Source organism: Lynx canadensis, chromosome D2 (genome assembly GCF_007474595.2).
Source record: "Lynx canadensis isolate LIC74 chromosome D2, mLynCan4.pri.v2, whole genome shotgun sequence".
NCBI lineage: Eukaryota > Metazoa > Chordata > Mammalia > Carnivora > Felidae > Lynx > Lynx canadensis.
Genome location: NC_044313.2, coordinates 31607848 through 31624771, shown reverse-complemented (window position 1 = coordinate 31624771; position 16924 = coordinate 31607848). Strand labels below are relative to the sequence as shown.

General features: G+C 42.7%; 1 long non-coding RNA gene across 1 annotated transcript in view; it reads left to right on the top strand.

Moving 5' to 3' along the window:
- Window positions 1–13941, top strand: part of LOC115527776 — a 37233-nt gene extending 23292 nt beyond the window's left edge. Inside the window, exons 2-3 of the long non-coding RNA XR_003973020.1 lie at window positions 11134–11247; window positions 13925–13941. This is a non-coding gene — a long non-coding RNA (uncharacterized LOC115527776). The remainder of the gene's footprint in view (window positions 1–11133; window positions 11248–13924) is intronic.
- The last annotated feature ends 2983 nt before the right edge of the window (window positions 13942–16924 follow it).

Sequence of the window (16924 nt, the reverse complement as noted above, 5' to 3'; positions counted from 1 at the left end):
TAGAGAGAGGGAGAGAGAGAGAATCCCAAACAGACTCTGTGCTGCTAGCACAGAGCCCTACGTGGGTCTCAAACCCATGAAATGTAAGATCATGACTTGAGCCGAAATCAAGAGTCAGAGGTTTAACTGACTGAGCCACCCAGGCGCCCCAACAGTCTCTTCTGTAAGGTTCCACAAATATTCCATGCATTTGGAAGTCTATATCCATTTGTTACACAGTAAGCTCATACTAGTTCACAGCTTCCTTGTTACTAAATCGTCCCAGGTGAGTTCTCCAGGAAGCCAACTCTGAGATGGACTTCAGTGTACAGAATGCTTACGAGGTGGTGCTGGTGGGACTAACATCTGTGTAAGGGAGAGAAGGAGCAGGAGTGGACAGAGGGAGAAGTCAAGGTCTTGGACAGCCTCGGCCAACCCCACAGAGCTCCAGAGTGACACTCCCACCACTGTGGGAGAACCAGCCTGGGCAGGGCACACTCTCAGGCAAGATGGCCATCTCTGAAAGGGATGACAGCACAGGGCCATCTACCAAGAGTGCTCCCTGCAGCTGGACAACAAGTCCTTCTGAAGGGGGTGCCAGCAGCACTCGGCGTCCACCTCAGTAACGTCAGGATGACTTGAGAACCCTGACGAAACATGGTACCTGACCTCCCGGCCTTCTTGCCTAACAGCTGGAAGACCCAAACCCTGTAGACCCCGTGAGTCTGGACGCATGGGGCTGTGTCCACTTTAAACTCACTTTATGGAAGTTTTTACTGTCCAAGGACAGTCACCATCACTTTTTCTTCCCCTTCTGACAGCAGAGCTTCTGGTTCCTCTTTGGCTGGGATGTATGGCGAAGAGTGGGGGGGGGGAGTGGGAGGGGGGGAAGCAATTAAGTTTCAACGCACATTTCTCTGACAAATAATGAAAACGGAAAGTGGCCAAGGATACCCACCCTGTAAAAGACAAGCACAGAGGGTCATTCACACAGTGACAACAGCCCTTCCCACCTACTTCCTTTTTCAGTGACCTTTCAGTGTTTTCCTTTGTTTAGCATGTGCTGAATCAACCCCCAGGGTAAGAATTTGGGGCCACTGCCCCCTAGTCTGAGAAGACAGGTGCCATTGTCTCGCCCAGGCAATGCCCCCAAGGGGGGCTGCTGTGTAACTCAGCATACTCTGTGGTGGCCCCACAATTTCCCTGCCCTTCCCTCCCACTGCCTCCCTGAAACTTAGGCAATCACTCATCCATAGGGAAGCAAAGACTGGGAAGGGGTAGACCAGGCTCCATCCTGGGGATGGACACTTGCCTGAAAGCAAGAGTTTGGTTTTGGTTTTGGTTTGGTTTTCTTGTTTGTTTGTTTTGCAAGAGTTTGGCTTTAATCAATATTACCGGGTTTGCACCTGGCTGGCTCAGTCATAGAGCATGCAACTCTTAATCTGAGGGTCATGAGTTCAAACCCCACATTTGGCCTAGAGCTTACTTGAAAAATATATGTCTAGGGGCACCTGGATGACTCAAGTCAATTAAGTGTCTGACTCTTGATTTCGGCTCAGGTCATGGTCTCACGGTGGTGAGACAGAGCCCTGCATCAGGCTCTGTGCTATCAGCACAGAGCCTGCTTGGGATTCCCTCTCTCTCTCTCTCTCTCTCTCTCTTTCTCTCTCTCTTCTGCCACTACCGCCACCTCTCAAAAATAAATAAACTTAAGAAAGAAAGAAAGAAAGAAAGAAAGAAAGAGAAAGAAAGAGAGAGAAAGAAAAAAAGAGAAAAAGAAAGGGCAAGAAAGAGAAAGAAAGAAGAAAAATAAAGAAGAAAAGAAAGAGAAAGAAAGAAAAAAGAGAGAAGAAAGGAAAGAAGGCAAGAAAGAAAGAAAGAAAAAATGTATATATATATATTACCAGTGGGAATGTAAAATGGTACAATCATTTTGAAAAACAGTTCAGCACTTTCTTATAAAGTTAAACACCCCAAGAGCTAACCATTCCACTCCTAAATAAATGAAAACCCATATTCACACAATGACTTGTACAGGAATGTTCATAGCAGCTTTATTCATAATAGCTAAAGCTGGAAACAACCTAATGCCCATCAGATAAAAAATTGTGACATATTCTTTTTAAAAAAATTTTTTAAGTTTATCTGAAAAAGAGAGGGAGAGAGAGAGGGAGATAGGGAACCCTAAGTAGGCTGTGCACTTGTAGGACTCAAACCCATGAATGGCGAGATCACAATCTGAGCTGAAACCAAGAGTCTGACACTAAACCAACTAAGCCACCCAGGCAGCACGTGACATATTCTTGCAATAGAATACTTATCTGCAATAAAAAGGAATGGATATACACTATGGATATACATGAAATATGAATGAAACTCAAAAAACATGCTGAATGAAAAAAAGTCAGACACAAAACACATACTGTGTGATTCCATTTATATAAAACTCTAAGAAAGTCAATTTAATCTACAGTGACAGCGGAAAAGAAGAAAAAGGGGTATGTATGGACATGCTTAGGAAAAAGAAAAATATGCTCCAAAATATTAAGGTACTGGCTCACTTGGGGATGGGTGATGTTGGAGAGCATTATAAACGACTTTTACTTTAGGGGCGCCTGCTGGCTCGGTTGGTTAAATGTCCAACTTCGGCTCAGGTCATGATCTCAAGATTGGTGAGTTCGAGCCCTGCGTCAGGCTCTGTGCTGACAGCTCAGAGCCTGGAACCTGCTTCAGATTCTGTGTTTCCCTCTCTCTCTGCCCCTCCCCCACTCACACTCTGTCTCTTTGTCTCTCAAAAAATAAATAAACATTTAAAAAATATTTAAAATAATAAACGACTTTTACTTTATACAATTCTGTACTTTAAAAATTTCACAAGATGGGGGCGCCTGTGTGGCTCAGTTGGTTAAGCGTCCGACTCCAGCTCAGGTCATGATCTCACAGTTCATGCATTTGAGTCCCGAGTCGGGCTCTGTGCTGACAGCTCAGAACATGGAACCTGCTTCAGATTCTGTGTCTCCCTCTCTCTCTGCCTCTCTCTCTCTCTCTCTCAAAAATAAATAAATATTAAAAAAATTTTCACCATATGATCCAGCTACTCTACTCATAAATATATACCCAAGGTAAATGAAAACATATATCCACATAAAAACCATACACAAATGTTCATAGCAGCATTATTCATAATAGCCAAAAGGTGGAAACAACTCAAATGTCCATCAACTGATGAACGAATAAATAAAATGTGCTTATATCCATATACATATGGTGGATTATTTGGCAATAAAAAAATGAAATACTGGGGTGCCTGGGTGGCTCAGTTGGTTAAGCGTCCAATTCTTGATCTCAGCTCGAGTCTTGATCTTAAGGTAGTGAGTTCAAGCTCAGCGCTGGGCTCCACACAGGGAGTGAAGCTGACCTAACATAGTGATAATAATGGGGGTGCCTTGGTTGGCTCAGTTGGTTGAGTGTCTGATTCTTGATTTCGGTCATGATCCCAGCGTCATGGGATCGAGCTCGGCATCAGACTCCATGCTCAGCATGGAGATTCTGATCTTAAGATTATAGAAATTATTATATATCTCTCCCTCTGCCCCTCTCTCCTGTTCATGCTCTCTCTCTCTAAAATAAAAATAATAATAATTTTAGGGGCGCCTGGGTGGCGCAGTCGGTTAAGCGTCCGACTTCAGCCAGGTCACGATCTCGCGGTCTGTGAGTTTGAGCCCCGCGTCGGGCTCTGGGCTGATGGCTCGGAGCCTGGAGCCTGTTTCCAATTCTGTGTCTCCCTCTCTCTCTGCCCCTCGCCCGTTCATGCTCTGTCTCTCTCTCTGTCCCAAAAATAAATAAAAACGTTGAAAAAAATTTAAAAAAAAAAAATAATAATAATTTTAAAAATAAAATACTGATATGTGCCCCAATATAAATGATCTTTGAAAACACTATGCTAAGTGATAAAAAATTGTCAGATTAAAAATATTTATAATAAATATGACAGGATTAATAAAAAGGCCTCTTTCTAGAAGGGTGCCTGAGTGGCTTACTCGGTTAAGCATCCGACTCTTGATTTTGGCTCAGGTCATGATCTTACAGTTGTGAGATCAAGCACTGCTTCAGACTCTGCGTTTAGTATGAAGCCTGCTTGGAATTCTCTCCCTCTCTCTCTCTGCCCTTCCCCCACTCATGCAGTCTCTTACTCTTGCTCAAAATAAATAAATAAACGTGAAAGAAAGAAAGAAAGAAAGAAAGAAAGAAAGAAAGAAAGAAAGAAAGAAAGAAAGAAAGAAAGAAAAGAAAAAGAACGGCCTCATTCTAGAAAAGAAAAAAGAACCTGGTTGGTAAAGGCAAAGGAAATGAAGACAATTGCACTGAGGGAACTAATAGTAAACAAACATGTAACAAGATTCATAATTGCTAGTAATCAAAGAAATGCAAATTAAAGCAACAGCATTCTGAATGCTGGCATTAATATTATCAACCTGCATGGTTGCCTTGGATTCTGGACCCTTCAGCAAATAGACCTAGTTTCCCCTTCTCTCATTTACATAGAGGTAAATTAGTGCTCTATAATATAATATAATATAATATAATATAATATAATAATCAACATAATATAATGATATGATATAATAACCTCATGATCTACCCAAAGTTAAAATTATCTCCTATGGGGTACCAGGGTGGCTCAGTCAGTTAAGCATCTGACTTGATACTCTTGATATTGGCTCAGGTCATGATCTCACGGTTGTGAGATCAAGCCCCGCATTGGGCTCCACGCTTAGCATGGAGCCTGCTTGGGATTCTCTCTCTTCCCCTCCCCCCAACCCTTCCCCGCTCACGTGCATGTTCTCTCTCCCTCTCTTTCTCTCAAAATAAATAAATAAACTTAAAAAAAATTACCTCCCATTTTTTTCTCCTTTTTCTCCACCTCATGCCCCATATGTTCTCCGGAAAAAGAAAGTTACCGAACATGGGTAAAAACACACTGCTTCCGATCCAATAGTAATAATATTAATTATAATAATAATAATAATTCGTATGAACTTTTTAACCTATAAGCTACCAGATGTCTCATGATTCCTTCAGACATGGTTTAGCAGGCTTATTCGGTGGCTCTGATGGGGGACATATCTCCCACCACTTAGAGCTTTCCCTGACTCCTCACCCTTCTGCCTTGTGTTCTTCCTAAGACCCCTGCCACTGCAGCTACACAGGATTGATCCAGGAATTCTTTCTCCTTCTTTCAACTCTGTGCTCCCCACAAATTTGCCACTTACAACAGGGGCAGGACCTCTCTGAAACATACCCTTAAGCCTCTTGTTTGACTCTTGCCACATATTCCCCCTCTGTTTATAAAACAAGGTACTCATTGTTTTTATTTTATTTTATTTTATTTTTAAGATTTTATTTTTAAGTGATCTCTATACCCAACGTAGAGCTTGAACCTACAACCCCAAGATCAAGAGTCACAGGCTTCACCAACTGAGCTACATTGTTGTGCTTTTAAAGTGATGCTGTTAAGTTAGCCCAAAAGCAAAAATAATTTAATTACAATATTTAATGCTAGTGCACTGGTACAATCTTATACCACTAATAGAAGTGGAAAATGAGGGGCACCTGGGTGGCTCAGTCGGTTAAGCGTCCGACTTCGGCTCAGGTCATGATCTCGCGGTCAGTGAGTTCGAGCCCCACGTTGGGGTCTGTGCTGACAGCTCAGAGCCTGGAGCCTCAGATTCTGTGTCTACCTCTCTCTGACCCTCCCCCGTTCATGCTCTGTCTCTCTCTGTCTCAAAAATAAATAAACGTTAAAAAAAAAAGAAGTGGAAAATGATATACGGTCATTAAATTGTGCATTTTTCTTGATTCTGTGAATGTGTGCCTGTGGGGGTACATGAAGATATGCATTATAGTAACATTGATAATGGCAAATATATATATATATATTGTGTCTTCTAAATGCACAGCAACAGGGGAACAGTTAAATTGTGAGCCTGCCCCCTTGCAAAAACTAATTGGAATAAGGATAGACCACTGACCCTATCCACTAGCTGACCAGTGACTGGCCTGGCAAACAAAAAAGATGAACTGAGCCTTGCTCTCTTGCTCTCTTAAATTAAGCAATACCTATTGCCAACTGAGTAGGTGTCAGAGCTGGAACGTCATCTAGAGCAGTGGTTCTCCACCTTTAATCTTCATGAAGATCACCTCAAGAGCTTGGTAAAATACAAGTTGCTGGGCCCAACAGAGTTTCCGATTCAGTAGTCTGGAGTGAGGCCCAAGAATTTGTATTTCTAACAAGCTCCCAGTTGATCTGATGCTGCTGGCCCAGGGACCACACTGGGAGAACCACTGATCTTGGCATTACCAAGGTGCCGTTATTTCTGGACCATGGGCACACAAGCAGGTGTGCAAATGCGGGAAGGACAGAGGTCACAGATAGAACTAAAGACCAACTGTGGTTTCCGACTACTTTCTGTTTTCTGTGAGCCCAGCTATACTTGGTTTCCTGATTTGAGGTTCTATGTGACCTCTTTGTTTCTTGTTTTTTTAATTTTTTAAAATGTTTTTATTTATTTTTGAGAGAGAGGGAGAGGCAGACAGAGCACAAGCTGGGGAGGGGCAGAGAGAGAGACAGAATCTGAAGCAGGCTCTAGGCTCTGAGCTGTCAGCGCAGAGCCTGACGTGGGGCTCCAACCCACCAACTGAGAGGTCATGACCTGAGCTGAACTCAGATGCTCAACCGAATGAGCCACCCAGGCACCCCATGACCTCTTTGTATCTTTACACTAAACTCCCCTTCATTTAACTTAACTTGAGTGAGGCTCTTTGCACTATAAAAAGCCTGCCTAGGGAACCCTGGGTGGCTCAGTTGGTTAAGCAACTGACTCTTGATTTCAGCTCATGTCCTGATCTCATGGTCGTGCACTGGGCTCCAGGCTGGGCATGGAGCCTGCTTAAAATTCTTGCTCTCCTTCTCCTCCCTGCCCCTCCCCAGCTTGTTCACACATGTAGGTGCACGCAGGTGCATTTTAAATCAATCAATCATCAATCAATCAATCCTACCTAGAACAAAGTTGAACGAATATTATGTCCTTCAATGGAGACAAAGTGCATTATCTTGATTCCATTCCAGCCCAACCCCCCTGTGTAACCAAGGTAATGGTTTGGTATGTATCTGTCCACATCTTTCCCTAAAGCTCCTTATATACATATATGCAAACAATTTACTATTTCTGTTAAAAAAATTAAATTGATCTGAGTTAGCATTCAGATTCTGTTATAGACATGTGTATGGCTTAGACAAGCTGAAGTTTACTTCTATTTTGCATAACGGTCCCAAGGTGGGTGGTCCAAAACTGGTGAGGTGCTTCTATCCTCTGAGGTCATCTCAATGTCCCCAGTACCCTGGGATCATGACCTGAGTGGAAATCAAGAGTCGGTCGCTCAACTGACTGAGCCACCCAGGTGCCCCAAGAGGTGATTGACTTCCTGATGCTCCTACTCACACACTTCAGAGAGGGTAGATGTTGATCCTTGATGACATCTGCTATAACTACTTCCTCCAATCTCTTCTTTCTTTATAGATTTTGTATGTAGATATTTGTAAGTTTTACTGTGTTCCAGCAGTCCAGTTGCTTCCTTATTCCTGTTTACTGATGTATGTTAGAAGGTAGTAGAAGATAGTTAGGATTGTAAGAATTGAAATTCCACCATTCTTAATCTTGCTCTGCAGCTCTGGGTGACTGAACAGATCTCACGGCCTCCTAAGCCCTCTTCCCACCTCTGAGGGCCTAACATCACTGACAGTGGCACGGAGCACACAGGGTCTGATGAGGATTAAATGACATAATGCATAGAATGCACCGAACCCCACAGGTGCAGTCACATGGACCAATATTTAGCCAGGATGCCCCATAATGGCCCTATAGCGAGACACTGAAACACATTCATTCATCTAGAACATGCATTTCTATAAGGGAATCACTCATTGCAGGAAGAAAATTATAGCCATCATCAGGAAAGCAAGAAGCCCTCAGTTCAGCTGTTACGCTGGCTGCATGAGCCCTTTCAGTTATATTTTAGGAAAATTAAAAATGAGCTCTCACACCCAGAGCCCTTCTCCCCAGCTCCTGGCCAGGCTGCACTGCCTCCTGGACCACTGAATAGCACTCAGAGCCCACTGCCCTCTGCACTGTTTCTGCACCTGCCCAGCCAGCTCTAAGTAAAACCCTGCCAGCATTTTCCCACTCTATCATACTGTACCTTTGAAATACCACTGTGACAGCCTCCAGCCACACTGAGATGTCCGGGCCGTCCCAGTTAGCTCCTTATGTACAAACTACTATTTGCATTAGTGCTGCGGTTACAGATTTGCATAGATCGGGAGTGACATGCTTCTAACACTATTTTCCCCACAGGCCTATTATTTGTACTGCTTGATTTTGCAAAACATAAGGTTTCTCAGGAATGCGTAGGTGTTGGGCCCTAGTATGTACAGCCTCACACCCTCTTGTTCATACCTTTGTTTTTTTGTTTTGTTTTTTTAACATTTATTTATTTTCAAGACAGAGAGAGACAGAGCATGAATGGGGGAGGGGCAGAGAGAGAGGGAGACACAGAATCGGAAGCAGGCTCCAGGCTCTGAGCCATCAGCCCAGAGCCCGACGTGGGGCTCGAGCTCCTAGACTGCGAGATCGTGACCTGAGCTGAAGTCGGACGCTTAACCGACTGAGCCACCCAGGCGCCCCTCTTGTTCATACCTTTGATCCGGGCATTGTTTGGGGACACAACTGCACACAGGCTTCAGCCTGCCTTCCGTGCCTCACCCCTGACCCCCTCAGGGTTTCTCTGATGTGGTGGTGTGGACTGCCTGCAAGAGCGTGCTCGACACTGGCTCACCGTGCAACACACAGGCGACAGGGTGTTACAACCCCTTGGGCAACGCTGTGTCAGTGCTGGATGGGAGCCAGTGAATGAAGACCTATAAATGCTTCTCCCTTTCATCCCTCAGATGGTCACTTTGAGGCACATTCTGTACAGTTCTTCACAAGTTCCTGTTGGCATCAAAGCCCCGTTGTCCACAGCACAGACCAATACAACTGGCTCGGCTTTCTCCTTTCCTGGCCAGGCTGCCTAGGCCCTCATTCTTGCTTTCTGGGATCACCTCCACAGTTAAGCCCTACACACATGTCCTAGTCTCAGGCTTTTCTTTCTGGGAGAACTAAGATAGCATGGGCTGCATTAGAGTCAAAACACCTTTACTTACTGTTGGTCAACAGTCATTGCCCAATCCTTCCATAGGCCTTCATCATCTCTTCCCCAGGATCCCCTGGACCTCCTTATGATGGCTACCTGAAGCTCTAAAGCCTTCATCTAGAATCTTCTGTTTGGAGGGGTACCTGGGTGGCTCAGTTGGTTAAGCATCCAATTTTGGCTCAGGTCATGACCTCACGGTTTGTGAGTTCAAGCCCCGCATCAGATCCTCTGTCTCCCTCTGTCTCTGCCCGTCCCCCCTACTCAAAAATAAATAAACATTTTTTTAAAAGGGAGGTGGTGCCTGGGTGGCTTGGTCGATTAAGTTTCTGGCTCTTGGTTTTGGCTCAGTTCATGATCTTGCAGTTTCATGAGTTCGAGCCCTGTTTGGGATTCTCTCTCTCTCCCTCTCTCTTTGCCCCTCCCCACTCTCCTCTCTGTCTCTCTCAAGATTAATAAACTTAAAAAAAAACCAAAAAACCAGAATCTTCTGTGTGGTTTGGATAGAAGGAGCCAAGTCTTCAGCATATGCCCCAGTGTCTAGATTGAACAGAAGTATCTCTTCCATGGGCATCTGGGTGGCTCGGTCGATTAAGCATCCGACTCTTGATCTCGGCTAAGGTCACCATCTAATAGCTCGTGAGTTCAAGCCTTGTGTTAGGCTTTGCTCTGACAGCATGGAACTGTTTGGGATTCTCTCTCTCTGCCCCTGCCTCGCATGTGTGTTCTCTCTCTCTCTCTCAAAATAAATAAATAAACTTAGAAAAAAAGAAAAAGAAGCAGCACCTATGTATGGAGGCCTAGTCTGAATCCTGAACACGGACAGACTCTGACAGCTCCAGCTCTCAGCTGTACCCCAGGATTCAGAAAAACTGCAGCCAAAAGTGGGTTTATGGATCCCAGCCCTTCCCTCCTTGTCACATTCAAGATGAGCTCAGAAGGGAGGGAGACCATTCCTAAGACCCATACTTTCCACCGGGGTGCTCCCTTCTTAGACTTTGACACTGGGTGTGTGCGTGCATGTGCATGTGCGTGTGTACACGTGAGCCTGATTTTGTCTTCTTGTTCTCTGCATTCTTTGTATCCTAAAATCTAGGTTATTAACTCTTAGACTTTGGGATTTCACAGAATAGTAAATACAAGACATGTTTTTTAAATTGTAAAGCTGTCAGGGGGGCCTAGGTGGCTTAGTCGCTTGAGGGTCTGACTTTGGCTGAGGTCATGATCTCACGGTTCCTGAATTCGAGCCCCACGTCGGGGTCTGTGCTGACAGCTCAGAGCCTGGAGCCTGCTTAGGATTCTGTGTCTCCCTCTCTCTCTGCCCCTCCCTCACTCGCACTCTCTCTCTCTCTCAAAATAAATAAACATTAAAAAAATAAAATATTTAAATTGTAAAGCTGTCATAATTTATTTCACCTTAGAGAGAAATTTATAACACATAATCCGTGGTTCTACAATCTTCTTTCTGTCATCTGCCATAAGGCTTAATGAAGTCTCAACATTATTCTGGGAGTTCTCTTTGTTCTGCAAATGCGTTCTGTAGCTTTAATATTCAATGAATCATCACAATTCAAAAGGTCAGCAAATAGTTTGTTTAATCCCCAAACAACATCCTTGTATGTTCCAGTGGGAGTCCAGCCAGTACTGTTCTCTCGGTAAACTTAGACATATTTCAACTGCCTTGGCGATGCTGGTCAAACATTCATGCTAGGGGATACCATGTTGTGTATGGTGGGAACTATAGTTTCAAAGTGAAAATATCCACCCTGGTGGTTACCCTCTGAGGGGGTTACGGTTGGCTGAAAGCAATGTGGCTTGTTTGGATCAGAAAAATGCACTTGACACACACAAGGTAAATTGGCCTCAAGTTTTGCAACCTCCCTAAAAGCAGCTTGTCTCTCACAGAAACCCTGAGTGGAATGAGACTGACATCCGGAACCCTTGGGAACCGTCAGCCCACTTCGAGTGGTGACCAGTGTTAGCATTGCTGCAGCCTCCACCCTGAGCACCCAGGAACAGGTGAGGTGGGCCCAACACAACACCGTGCAGGACCTCGCAAGACATGCAGCCTCTCACAGTGGCATCGAAGTCCTTCCTGTAGGCTCTTTATCAGCCTTCCTCTCCCTCCCGCTCCCTTGCCCAAAGGAGTCTGGTTTATGCAATTTGGCAAATGAACAAATGATGCCCTAGGTAATATAAAACAAGTTAAAAGGACAGCATTGAACTTGAAAATTTGTACTTAGCTTTAATTCACACGGAGGTTGTTTTATTTGCCTCAATACAATGATCACTCTGTACTCCAAGTTTATTGTACAAAATTAGAACAAACCAGTCCCCTAATATGTAATTCCTTTCTAAGTTAAAGAAAGGCAACTCTAAAGGCTTTTTTAAAATTCTTCAGGTTCTTAAGAAAAGGAGACTATTTTTAAAAATTGACTGTTCAGGGCGCCTGGGTGGCTCAGTCAGATGAGCGTCCAACTCTTGATTTCAGCTCAGGTCATGACCCCAGGGTCGTGGGACGGAGCCCTGCATCTGGATCTATGCTGTGCATGGAGCCTGCTTAAGATTCTCTCTCTGCCTCTCCTTCTGTCCCTCCCCCGCTCATGTTCTCTCTCTCTTTCTCTCTCTCTCTCTCTCTCTCATAGATTAAAAAAAAAAAATTGGGGCGCCTGGGTGGCTCAGTCGGTTAAGCGTCCAACTTCAGCTCGGGTCATGATCTCAGGGTTTGTGAGTTTGAGCCCCACATTGGGCTCTGTACTGACAGCTTGGAGCCTGGAGGCTGCTTGGGATTCTGTGTCTTCCCCTCTCTGTCCCTCCCCTGCTCACACTGTCTCTCTCTCTCTGTTTCTCTCAAAAAAAAAAAAAAAAAAAAAAGTAAAAAAAAATTGATCATTCAAATGACATTCCACGATACTGAAGTCCAAGTCCAAGTGACTTCCCAAATCGCAATGGTGAAATTCGGTGTCACGTGTGTCCAATAACTCATAACCCACTCTACAGGTAGAATTTAAATGTAATTCGATCTTGTTACCAGTTAGAAAATATTTCTGAAAATGTTTCCAGAAAAGGCCAGCAGTTAAAAGCTATTTAATTTACCACTAACTAGTAAACTGACAATGGGTGAGATTTAACCGTATCTATGACGACAGTGGTCCTCAAACTTTATTCTGCATCAGAATCACTGGGAGAGATCATTAAACCGCAAACTTTGGGGGCCCTATCCTCAGAGTTTTTAATTCGTAGGTCTAGGATTGGATATGAAAATCTGCATTTCTAACAAGTTCCCAGTTGATGCTAAGACTGTGGGGGAACCACACACTGACTGTATTAGAGAGATGTGGAGATACTATTAGACTAACTATAAAATAGAGATAAATTCTGTTTTATCCTAGGACAAAGGGGGCCCAATATCTAGCTCTGGCCTGGAAAACAAACCAAGGTTATCTACAGAGATTTTCTTTGGGGCTAGTAGTTGTCAAGGGTGCTGCGGGTGGGGGTAGAGTCCAACAGAAGTAGAGAGGATGTACATGTCATGTTTAATTATGTGAAACCAGGTTACTGGAACCACACATTTAGGAGTGTGGCGGGCAGCCCAGGGGCTGAAATCTCACCTCAATCTAGCATCGGCACCCTGACTTCTCTGCAACTTCCTCCCCCCATGAAAAAATGAAAAAGGAATTATCTTCATTCTGATCAAATCTCTCAAGGCCTAAATAAAGTGTGAACTGGTTCATTTGGTGATGAAACTTACAAAACCTTTACAAGTAACTTGCCATCAACAGGGTGTAAAGCACATTCGTACACATTATTTTTGATCCTCAACCAATCCTAGGACGTGGACCTCACTACCTCTTTATACCAGTGAGGGAACTGAGCCACACAAAAGATAAATGACTGACTCAACATTACAGCTAACACAGAGCAGTGCTAGTGCTCAAATACAGGCTCTAAAATTTTTTTTAATGTTTATTTATTTCTGAGAGAAAGAGAGACAGAGCACGAGCAGAGGAGGGGCAGAAAGAAAGGGATACACAGAATCGAAGCAGGATCCAGGCTCCAAGCTGTCAGCACAGAGCCTGACGCGGGGCTCCAACTCACGAACAGTGAGATCATGACCTGAGCCGAAGTCAGACGCTCAACTGACTCAGCCACCCAGGCGCCCCAAAGAAATAACTTTATTTAGGGGCACCTGGGTGGCGCAGTCGGTTAAGCGTCCGACTTCAGCCAGGTCACGATCTCGCGGTCCGGGAGTTCGAGCCCCGCGTCAGGCTCTGGGCTGATGGCTCAGAGCCTGGAGCCTGTTTCCGATTCTGTGTCTCCCTCTCTCTCTGCCCCTCCCCCGTTCATGCTCTGTCTCTCTCTGTCCCAAAAATAAATAAACGTTGAAAAAAAAAAATTTAATAAAAAAAAAAAAGAAATAACTTTATTTAAAGGATGTAGTTTGAATAGATTTACCATATAGCTATGCCTGCAAAACCATCATCACAATCAAGATAATGAACACATTCATCACCCTTAGAGTTTCTTTTTGCCCCTTTGTACTCTATCCCTCCAGGCACAAACCCACCCCAGTCCAAGGCAGCCACCAGTCTGCTTACTGTCACTGTGCATTAGTTTGCATTTCCTACAATTTTATTTTATTTACTTATTTTTTTAATTTTTTTTTTTAAACTTTATTCATTGTTGAGAGACAGAGAGAGAGCATGAGCGGGAAAAGGGCAGAGGGAGGGAGACACAGAATCTGAAGCAGGCTCCAGGCTCTGAGCTGTCAGCACAGAGCCCGACATGGGGCTTGAACTCACAAACTGTGAGATCATGACCTGAGCTGAAGTCGGACGCTTAACTGACTGAGCCACCCAGGTGCCCCTTCCTACAATTTTATATAAATCACACAGGATGTACTCCTTTTTTGTCTGGATTCTTTCACTCGGCATAATTATTTCAAGCTTTATTCATGTTATAGCATGTATTAATAGTTCACTTACCTTTATTGCTGAGCAGTATTCCATTGCATATATGGGCCACAGTTTCTTTATCAGTTTACCTACTGACAGACATTTGGGTTGTTTCCATATGTTGGCTATTTCAAATAAATCTGTATAAAACAATCATGTATAAGTTTTTGTACAGGCATATGCTCTCATTCGCCTGGGTAAATACTAGCAACTATTAATAGTGAGAAGGAGTTCTAGTTGCTCAACATCCTCATCAACACTTGATGAGCTTTTTAACATTTTGGCCATTCTAGTGGGAATATGATAGTACCTTGTGATTATAATTTGCATTCCTCTAATGACTAATGATGTTGATCATCTTCCCATGAGTTTGTCATTTGTATATCTTCTTTGGTGAAGTGTCTTTGACTCTTTTTAAAAAATTAGTTGTTTGTTTTCTTATTAAGTTTTGAGGGTTCCTTTTTACATTTTAATTCCCATATGGATAATATGCAGTGTTCTATTAGTTTCAGGAGTACAATATAGTGATTCAACAATTCTGTACATTACTCAATGCTCATCATGGTTAAGTGTGCTCTTAATCCCTTTTATCTATTTCACCCGTCCCCTTCCCATCCCCCCTCTGGTAGCCATCAATTTGTTCTCTATAGTTAGTAGTCTGTTTTTGACTTGTCTCTTTTTTTCTTTGTTCATTTGTTTTGTTTCTCAAATTCCATTTTTAATTGAATTATTTGGGGCTTTTTGGTGTTGAGTTGTGTAAGTTCTTTAGATATTTTGGATACTGACCTTTTATTGCATATGCGATTTGCACATATCCTCTCCCATTCAGTAGCTTGTATTTTAGTTTTGTTGGTTGTTTGCTATGCAAAATCTTTCTATTTTGATGTAGTCCCAATAGTTTGTTTTTATTTCCCTTGTCTCAGGAGACATATCTAGAAAAATGTTGCTATAGCTAATGTTAAAAAAATTACTGCCTGTGTTCTCTTCTAGGATTTTTATAATTTCAGGTCATACATTTAGGTCCTTAAACCATTTTGAGTTTATTTTTATGTATGATAGATACAAGAAAGTGGTCCAGTTTCATTCTTTTGCATGTAGCTGTCCAGTTTTCCAATACCATTTTGTTGATAAGATTGTCTTTTTCCCATTGCATATTCTTGCCTCTTTTATCAAAGGTTAATTGACCATATAATTGTGGGTTTATTTCTGGGCTCATGTTTTGAGAGCTCTCTATATATTCTGGGTGCAAGTCCTTTATTGGATATTTGTTTTTTTTTTTTTTTTTTTTTTTATTTTTTTTTTTTCAACGTTTATTTATTTTTGGGACAGAGAGAGACAGAGCATGAACGGGGGAGGGGCAGAGAGAGAGGGAGACATAAAATCGGAAACAGGCTCCAGGCTCTGAGCCATCAGCCCAGAGCCCGACGCGGGGCTCGAACTCACGGACCGCGAGATCGTGACCTGGCTGAAGTCGGACGCTTAACCGACTGCGCCACCCAGGCGCCCCATGGATATTTGTTTTAAAAGTATTTCCTCCTCAGGGCGCCTCACTGGCTTAGTCAGTAGAGCATGCAACTCTTGATCTCAGGGTTGTGAGTTCAAGCCCCATGCTGGGCGTAGAGCTTACTTTAAAAAAAAGTAAAAAATTAAATTAAATTTAAAAAGGACTCCCTCCTAATCTGTCATTTATGTTTTCGTTCTCTTAACTATCTCTTACTATGAGCAGAGATTTTACACTTTGATGAAGTCCACATTTATCAAGTTGTTCTTTTATAGCTGTGCTTCCAGTCTCATATCTAAGAAATCTTTACCTAACCTCAAGGTCACAAATATTTCTCCTGTTTTCTTCTAAAAGTTTAATAGCTATAAGTTTTACATTTAGATCTATGATACATTTGGAGTTAATTTATGTGTAAGATGTGAAATATGATTTGAAGTTGTTGGTTTTTTTCATGAAGATATTCAAAGTTGTCCTAGCAACATTTGTTAAAAAGACTATCTTTTCTCCAATGAATTGTTTTTGCACCAAAAATCTATTGTCCATATATGTGAAAGTCTGGACTCTCTATTCTGTTCTATTCATTGATTTGTCTGTCTTTAAGCCAATGTCACAACATCTTTGTTACTGTACCTTTATAATGATTCTTAAAATCAGATAATGTTACTAGAATCATATCTTATAAAATTTGATAATATATATGAAGGGCAACAAAAATAAAGAGAGTAAACTCCTCTTTTTCCCATATTCTACACATTTTGGGGAGTTTACTTTTAGGAAAATAATTTGAAAGAAAAAGAACTTTATTTATCTTAAAACATTTTATAACAACTTTTCCCCAGCCAGGAAAAAAAAAACAAAACAAGGTTATATCAAGGCTAATAAAAATGCAAACTAGTCTTTCCCCATTCTGCATATCCCCAGGGGTTTACTTACAAAAAGTAATTTGACAGAGAGAGAGATTTATTTATTTAAAAGTATTTTATGGGGCGCCTGGGTGGCGCAGTCGGTTAAGCGTCCGACTTTAGCCAGGTCACGATCTCGCGGTCCGTGAGTTCGAGCCCCGCGTCGGGCTCTGGGCTGATGGCTCAGAGCCTGGAGCCTGTTTCCGATTCTGTGTCTTCCTCTCTCTCTGCCCCTCCCCCGTTCATGCTCTGTCTCTCTCTGTCCCAAAAATAAATGTTGGGAAAAAAAAAATAAAAAATTAAAAAAAATAAAAATAAAAAAAATAAAAGTATTTTAT